General features: G+C 40.3%; 1 long non-coding RNA gene across 1 annotated transcript in view; it reads right to left on the reverse strand.

Moving 5' to 3' along the window:
* Positions 1-6,797: 6,797 nt before the first annotated feature.
* LOC103143370 (uncharacterized) overlaps positions 6,798-8,099 on the reverse strand; it is a 7,994-nt gene continuing 6,692 nt past the window's right edge. The window contains exon 3 of the long non-coding RNA XR_476784.2: positions 6,798-7,136. This is a non-coding gene — a long non-coding RNA (uncharacterized LOC103143370). The remainder of the gene's footprint in view (positions 7,137-8,099) is intronic.

An 8,099-nucleotide genomic window follows, 5' to 3' on the forward strand; every position in this document is an offset into this window, starting at 1 on the left:
GGACATTTATAGAAATACGGAACAAATCGTGTCCCGCGCCGGTTCAATATGGTACGCAACATTTATAAGCCAAATACGGGACGGGTGGCAACCCTAGTTGCTAATAAATGTTGGCATGAATAATTTCTTTGAGTGTTTGCGTTAAGCCTTCAGAATTATTAGAAATAAAATGTCAAAAAAGAAGATAGATGTGTATTACAAACTTGTTTTTCTGAAGTTAGCTAGGTTCTGTTTTAGCACGGCTTGTGCTAAAAGCAAGCTAGCAGCTAGGAAGTTGGGGCGCTGGATATAAAATTTCCAAGATGATATTCTAGTAATCCATTTTGTGTTCAAAATGAGCTAAATCTTATCAAATAAAAGTAAATGGAATTCAGTTTTAACATGGCTAATCGTTAGCATGCTAGTTTGTGAGAACAGTTTTTAAAAATCACTGTAAGGGAAAAAGGGATAGCGCACACATAGATTCTCAGAATTACATTCTGTAATTAGGCATCTTTAGTTTACAAAATAAATAACAGAATTTGATTTTAGCAAAGCTAGCATTTTTCCAATCGTGTAGGAACTTTTTTCCGATCCTTACTCATGCTGAAGTAGTTGGCGTATGAGACACAAGAATTACAAGAATAAGACTATATCAAAGACATATTATAAACTTGAGGTGTAGCAGTACGGTTATGTTAGTTTGAGTAGAAAACAAGTCATTTGTGACTTAGATCATCTTTCATTCGTCAATGCAAACAAAACAATAGCAATTTAAACCATTATCACTTTTGTTTTTGTTTTGAACCAACGCTTAAAATAAGGACCCCACCAAGGGCTTTTCGGAAAGTGCCGTAGGCTAAAGCGCCGTGCATGTGAGCGGAGGGGCCCTGTGTATGCTGGTCATGTTTTGACAACAGACAATTATCTGCGACCGTGGAGGCTGTGTCACACAGCCTTGAGGTTATCACTCAAATGAATAGCTACAGTTTCAGTGATTCCGAGACACTTTCGCTGTGCCCTCGGGAGCCTCTGAGCTCAAGTGAAACAAATAGTCTCCAGCAACATTTATCGAAAAGCAAGCCACACATACCCTCATCCTGCCCCCCCGCAAACCGAGCCTCATTCACATCCACTAAGGGACATTTGGCCGGCCAGAGATTTCAAGTGGTGCTTTGTTTGGACGTTGCCGTCACGCAGGGGAGAGATTTCGGGAGTAGATCTTTAAAAAAGCGCTGGAAAATCAGTGGGACAGTTCAATGGTCATTGTTTCACACGGGGTGGTGCATTCAGGGGCCACAAATTGTTTTTCCCTCCACTCATGCCAGCTCTGCACTAAGGGCTACCACTATTATAGAGGGTGGAGGAATGTTGAGCATTTGATTTTTTTTTTTTTTTTGCCAACGTCTGTGGGAACCAGCACTCTGTTGGCTGTTTGTGTGGTGGCATTTATTGAGGCCAGGGTATAAACACAGGTCCAACCCGCTGATTAGGGAGTCGGGATGCATTCATTGTCCACTTTCGGGTGTGGGAGAGGAAAGAACAAGGAGAGAAGGAGTAAAAGACGGAGAAGGGGGGTGGAGGTGAGGGCGGCTGGTACGATCAGGTTACCCTGACCGTGAATGCGCTGGACTGAATGTGGTATTCTCAGACTTTTTTTTTCTTTTCTTTTTTTTTTTTTTTTACATCATCGCCTATCGCCCAAGTTGCAGAGAGCACACAGATGGATTCCTCATGCATGAATGGAAGCAACGCTGTCTGAGTCACAGTTTCAGAGCCGGTCGGACAGAAAAACAGCTGTAATCTGTTGGCCCTCGCTGTCACAGGAGCGTGATTGTTGTCTCAGTTGGCATGGATTCAATTATGTCTTCTCAGCTTCACAGAAAAATATGTTCGCATCGTGCTGCTGGAAGCACTTTTCCGTAATGTGCCGACATGCGGATATGAAATTGTCCATGTGAGCAACAACATGCCTTTAAGGTTTGATATGTAAAAATTTATATTTCACAGCCAGAAGGGCAATGCAACCCAGCTGCACGTGCGAGCAAAAAAAAAAAAAAGTTTCTTTTTTACTCGTTTTGTTTAAAACCAGGTATCCGTTTCCAGCTCAAAAGCACTGAATAAAAGTCCTAATTAAAAAACAGTCGGGTTTTTTTTAACTAGAAAATAAAACAGTCCTGGATCCTCAGGGAATAAGACTATCAGTCGTTTTCTTCCTCTGCTATAGTCACTATTTGCACCGGCAGATCCATTAACACTTAACAACTGTTTGCTTAAAGGTACTTCTACCCGGGTGTAATTCCAATCCCAGCTGTGATCGGTTGAGCTTTTTTTCCACACTCTCCTCACATTCACTGAAAACTGTACCATGTATGTTCTTTTGCGCTGAGTCGTCAGGAAAACGTAGTCCGTTAAAAAAAGTATTTAAACTAACTGACTTTCTGATCATGTGGGAAACTCAAGGCACACCACACCAGACAGGTTGGACATAAAGTGGACATAAATTGAATGCAGAATTCATATAGCAGCATCCCTGGCATCGTCCGACGCACTGGCGACTGTTCGGTCAATGTAAAGTTTGACATGGCCATCCGACTAAAGTGCCCAATTGGTCACGGAGAAATTTTGTTCAACGTGTGCCACAAGCCAAGTAGAGGATGCAGTAAGCATATGGAAAAAGCTGATCTGGTGAGCAAAACCGACCATCATCCAACACGTGAAACACAATTAAGCTAACACTAACACTGGACTTCACCCTTAACACATCATCCTTACAATGAAGTATAGAGGTGGCTTTCTTTAGAAATACCACTCGATGGCAGAAAAGTGCTTCCACTTTTCACACTACTTGGTATGTGTAGAAAATGCATCAATAGGCATTTGTGGTGTTCATAATGGTAGTTAAAGGTGAATTAAGGAGAGTGGTCTAAAAGAGGTTAAAAATGGTAAGTGGTTTGAAGAAAACATGAGCTACATTTGTTTAACTTGAATATCTTCAAGATCTTCTTCCAGATAAAAATGACATCAGATGTATTGTAGAGTTAACAGTCTGGCCACTTCCTGGTATATCACTAGCTGTGCTTCCATTATAAATGTGCAGACATGAGACTGGGGTGAACGTTCACCTTCCAGCAGGGCAACTATCCTAAACATACAGTAAATCAAAGAACAGCCAAGTGTCAATGACCCAGTTAAAGTCCAGACCTAAATAAAGCATTTTTGGCCAAACTTAAAAATTGATCTTTATGTAGCTGTAAGTCTGAATGAGTTAAAGGTATTTTGCTAAGCAGAAGGGAAAAAAATAGTTGCAATGGAAGGTGAATCTATAGAGTATGAATATGACTGAATGACACATTTGTCAGATTTTTGTTAGTAAAGTTCATTCAGACTCCAGTGTCACAAAATGTGAAAAGTCAGTAAAAATTTTAACAAGCAAAGGGTTGTGTCTGTTTTCTATGTTTTCCCATGCGCCCTCCATCACCCTGCTCTGTGCTTTCTGAGTTCATGTCTGCAAGCCACTGACCGGAGAGGCATTCCCCCTGCTCGCCGGGATCTGTGCCCTCACCCGACTCTGAACAAAGTGGCTCCTCTCCTTGGTTAGCATACCAAATCCCATCTCTGATCTATCGCTTATTTCAGCAGATTTGGGTCACAGATCAGCTTCAGTCAAAGGCACCGACCTTTTTTCCTGTAACCCTCACCAACTAACCAACTGAAAACAGAAAGGCGAGGGGCTTCTGTCTTCACGGGGTCCGCCGTGTGACGTTTGCACTGAGGTGAAACACTTTTGAAAGAAAACTTTTGAGCGTTAGCAGCACTGCAGGATGAGTAAGTCTCTGGTCATCAAATTGGGATTCTGCTTCCTTGCCCGAGTCCTCCCGGCCCCCCTCACCATCCCTCCTACAAACGCGATAAGTGTCATGCAGCCAAAGTTTATGGCACAATAAAGAATGAACTTTGCAGAATCCTTATCCTCACTGTGAGGTGCTGCTTTATCATAATTGTGGTTTTGTCAGGAAAGCTGATCAGCAGCGGCTAATGCGGAGTGTGAACTTTAGTTGTCCGTGCTGTATAGGAAACACATCAGCTCCGCTGCACCTTTCGCTAAGGTCGTGACTTTTAAAGGTTGACTCCAAACACCGGCTTTGTTGACTCAGCGCCTGTCTGTACATTAGGACACAGATAGTGGGCGAGCTAACAGCCTGTTGTTGCCAGAGCAACAAATCCTGCCCACCATGACCTCACTCGCTGGTGTACGGTGGTGAACTTTGGACGGCTATGTCATTTATTTGATGTGTGTGTCATCGGCATTTCCTTTCACATGTTCCTCCCTGGATTGGCCTCCCTGTGTCCCCCCCCACAACCGCACGTGTTTTCTTTCCCCATCAAAAGGAAATCCTATCCCAAATCGCCTTGTTTCCCTTTGTAACCTTTTATGCCTTTTGCTTTTGTTGGGTTCCATTGTGAGTTCTCTTTCACATTAATGACACAGCCCTTCTTTTTTTTTTCCCCAAGCTTACATAATGGATGTTATCTGAGGGTGAACACTTGAGTGAACACTTTGATTCATCCTGACCAGGTTCAAATCGAATCCAGCAATACCAAAGCTAATTGGTCAAAAAGCAAACAAGCAAGAAATAATACAAAAAGAAAAGAAAAGAAAAGAAAAAGGGTATAATCAAATCCACTTCTGGATTCCTCTCTGCTGGTTCTGGCAGATTCAATAAATAAGCATTTAGGTCGTTGTTTGTACATCAACATCATCTGGTTGCTGCAGCAATCAGATGATAATCATCATCATGGCTGGAGAAAGCCCTTCGCCCCCCCCCTCCCCCTGCTCTCTGTCTTGCTCCCTCCTTCCGCTCAGCAGATACCTTTGCCCGGCTGAAAGTGACTCATTCATATCTCATGACTGCTTTCCAATGAAACGCGTTGTTCCGAGCGGCAGCTTCCGGGAAGGAGGCAGCGCGGTGAATTATACCATCACACCACAGCGGGCTCCAGGGACCGGGGCTGACATAAACAAATATACAGAGGACCGACTGTACATACTAATGGCCTTAATTGCTTGTCAAACAGACGTGAATGCAGTGCGACCGCCGACATGTTTCTCTCTGAACCTAAGAGCGCTAAATATTCTTAAAAGACAAGAGACGGCAAATAAATCTGCCGGTGTTTTTTACCCGTGACACGATAAGAAGTATGACAGAAATTCTGTCCCTGGCTCCCGCAATACACACATCGATTTGTCCTTGGATAATCTGCTGAAGCCCACATTCCTCCAAATGTGTGCGTGTGTGTATACGTGTGCTTCGAGTACAACTTCCTTTCCTTACTTGGTTTCTGTTACAGGCCGCATGTTGATCGCTAACTTGAGATGATAAGGAGGAGTAGCTGGCTATTATGTGTAGATGATATCTGGCGGTAAACATTGTGGCTTGGATATTTGCATTTCTTGTCACATGTTTTGACCCGTAGATGGCATAAATGTTGTTTTCGGAGGGCTTTAAAGGACAAAAAATAAATAAATAAATTAAAAAAATCTGCTTCCCAAAAAATAATATATATTGGCTTATTTATGCCAAGGTTTAAAAAGCAATTAAACCAAAACTATTTATAAAAATACAATAACATTTTGGGGATTTTAACCGTCTAAGTGCCAGTATGTTTACATTGTTTTAATTTTGTTCAATAATAAAGCCAGAAATTATGAAAATAACTTCAATTAACTGCAGTTCAATGATTATTCGGCTAGTGTTATCATTGTTCAGAGGTTCTGAGATGGATGAGCTGGCAGCAAAATGTTGATGCAACATTTTTCTTTTTCATAAATCACAGTCAAGGTAATAATAAAAAAATGTTAGCTTCCAATAATTACCCAAAATGTCTTAGACACACACACTCACACACTCTACACACTGTGAAACAAACATAAACAATTGACAGCTAGATGTCTAAAATGAAAGTTTAACGTTATGGATTGCATTCATTTAGTGGTAAGATAAAAAATAAAACCAACCTTTATTTTTGATGGCTTTTTTTGGCACATTTTTGTCAGGAAGAAAGGTGTGATTTTTTTTGTGTGTGTGAAGCTTAGCCATTATGAATTAGTTTAATAAACTGAAATGACAATTCAAAATAAAAATGTAATTAAATAAAAAATAGAATGATCTTTTAGAAAATGTGAGTGATATTCATTTAAAGCACTCAAAATGGCTTGAAAATGAAAAACCAAATGGTTCAAAGTAATGACCGCTGAAGACTCAATAAGAGGTCCTGTCTTTTAAAATGCTAATCTTAAGTGATTGTCATTCTTGTTTGACAACACGTGTAAGATTGACCAATAATCTGAACAAAGGGAAAATCCAGAGCTGAAGGAAGACAACCACTGTTGTAATTGTAAATTTACACAAGGTGGGAAAGTTTTTGAAGAAATTTCCAAACAGCTGAAGAATTCATGTTCAAACAATTGTTCGTATGAGCAAGTGAGTCATATGTGTCACCACTTTACAAGGGCATGACTAAAAGCTGCTGCCCTCATGTCAAAGGAAATTGGTTTGGCTGTACAGGAACAGACATGGCTTACACAAGTCTACTAATGAACAACAAGATGATGGGACAGTAATCAAGCTGTTTGGCCTGTTTGGCCACATCATCATCATCATCATCAAGGTACATACCTTAGCATGTACAAGGTGGATTTCCATTTAGAATTATACCAGAAACTTGTTTAAGGCCACAACAAGCAGTGTGGGAAGCAACAGTTGGCCAACGGCCATTTATCCGTCTTTATTTTTTTAGATAAAAAATAATGAACTATTGTTTTTTTAGTTCATTATTTTGAAGGGTGTAAATAAACACACCATTTTTGTCAGCCCATTCATGAGCGTGCAAGAACTGTATGTACTTTGTTCTCGATCACAGATAGCAGTCTGCCAACATAACGTCAAAACAGTGAAGAGAAGCTATGCTTTCCCACAGGACGCATTCTTTCTTACTCATCCCCCAAATTCACAGCAATGTTAGCATAGCTAACTAATGATGTGCTGTGAAGCCGCTCCTATTGGTTTTTTAGCTGCTGGTCCTTGCTGATGCTGACGATGTTGATCACGATGCAGACATCTCCTCACTTGGTCAGAGAAGCAGAGGGAGAAGATCTAGAAAGATAAGGAAATTGTTTATAGCTACGGGTCACATTTTTATGGTTATGGGTCACAACTCTATCATGTGACATTGATCCTGCTCTACAGTAAACAGCAGTGAATTCAGAAAACTGAAAAAAAAACAAAAAAAACAAAAAAACATTCTGTTTCATGTGGTCTGGTGAGGTTCAGAGCAATACACAAGTCTACTTACAGGTGTGTACTTTGGCCACTTTGCATATGTACCATTTACTTGACAGATTAGGCCACAAACAGTGACTTCACGTGGGATTGTGTTTAACATGTTGAAAGGAAGTACTGTTCACTGGCTTGTAAGTGAAAATGTTCAGACAGCCCAAGTTTAAGAGCTGCCTGCATTCGCCATGTTGTAATCATGAGCTCAAAAGTTCCTTTAAGAGGAAGCACTGAGCTTCTCATGCTTAGCGATTTCAGTCCTGTTGCAGTGGAAGGCAAAAAAAAAAAAAATCCTCAGAGGAAGAGAAACCTGTAAAGAATAGATAACACGCTTCAAGCATAAAGTCTTAGGATTGCAGACTTTTTTTTACTGCCTTTTTACGTTTTCTTATTTTACATTTATTTATTTGGATTTTATGTGACAGACTAATATAATGTTGTGCTGAGAAATCAAAAAGAATTTATAGTTTTCAAGGAATTTTACACATACAAATCTGGAAATTCTGGAGTTTGTTGTGTTTAAGTCCTTGAGGTGAGGATATTTTGGATTGATCCAACATATCGACATCGATACCAAGTCAGTATCGGTATCAGATTGATACTAGTGTGAAAAGGTTGATATTTTAGTTTCAGCTTATCTCTTGAAAATTATTTTTATTTCTGTATAGTAGTTTTTCAGCTCTACCTGAAAAAGCCATTGTTGTCATGATCGTGTTTCTGTGTATTTATTTTTGGTAACACTTTATTTGAAGGGGGGTGACTTAGACTGACATGACACTTTCA

This window comes from Poecilia formosa, unplaced genomic scaffold, assembly GCF_000485575.1.
Source record: "Poecilia formosa unplaced genomic scaffold, Poecilia_formosa-5.1.2 Scaffold108, whole genome shotgun sequence".
Taxonomy (NCBI): Eukaryota; Metazoa; Chordata; class Actinopteri; order Cyprinodontiformes; family Poeciliidae; genus Poecilia; species Poecilia formosa.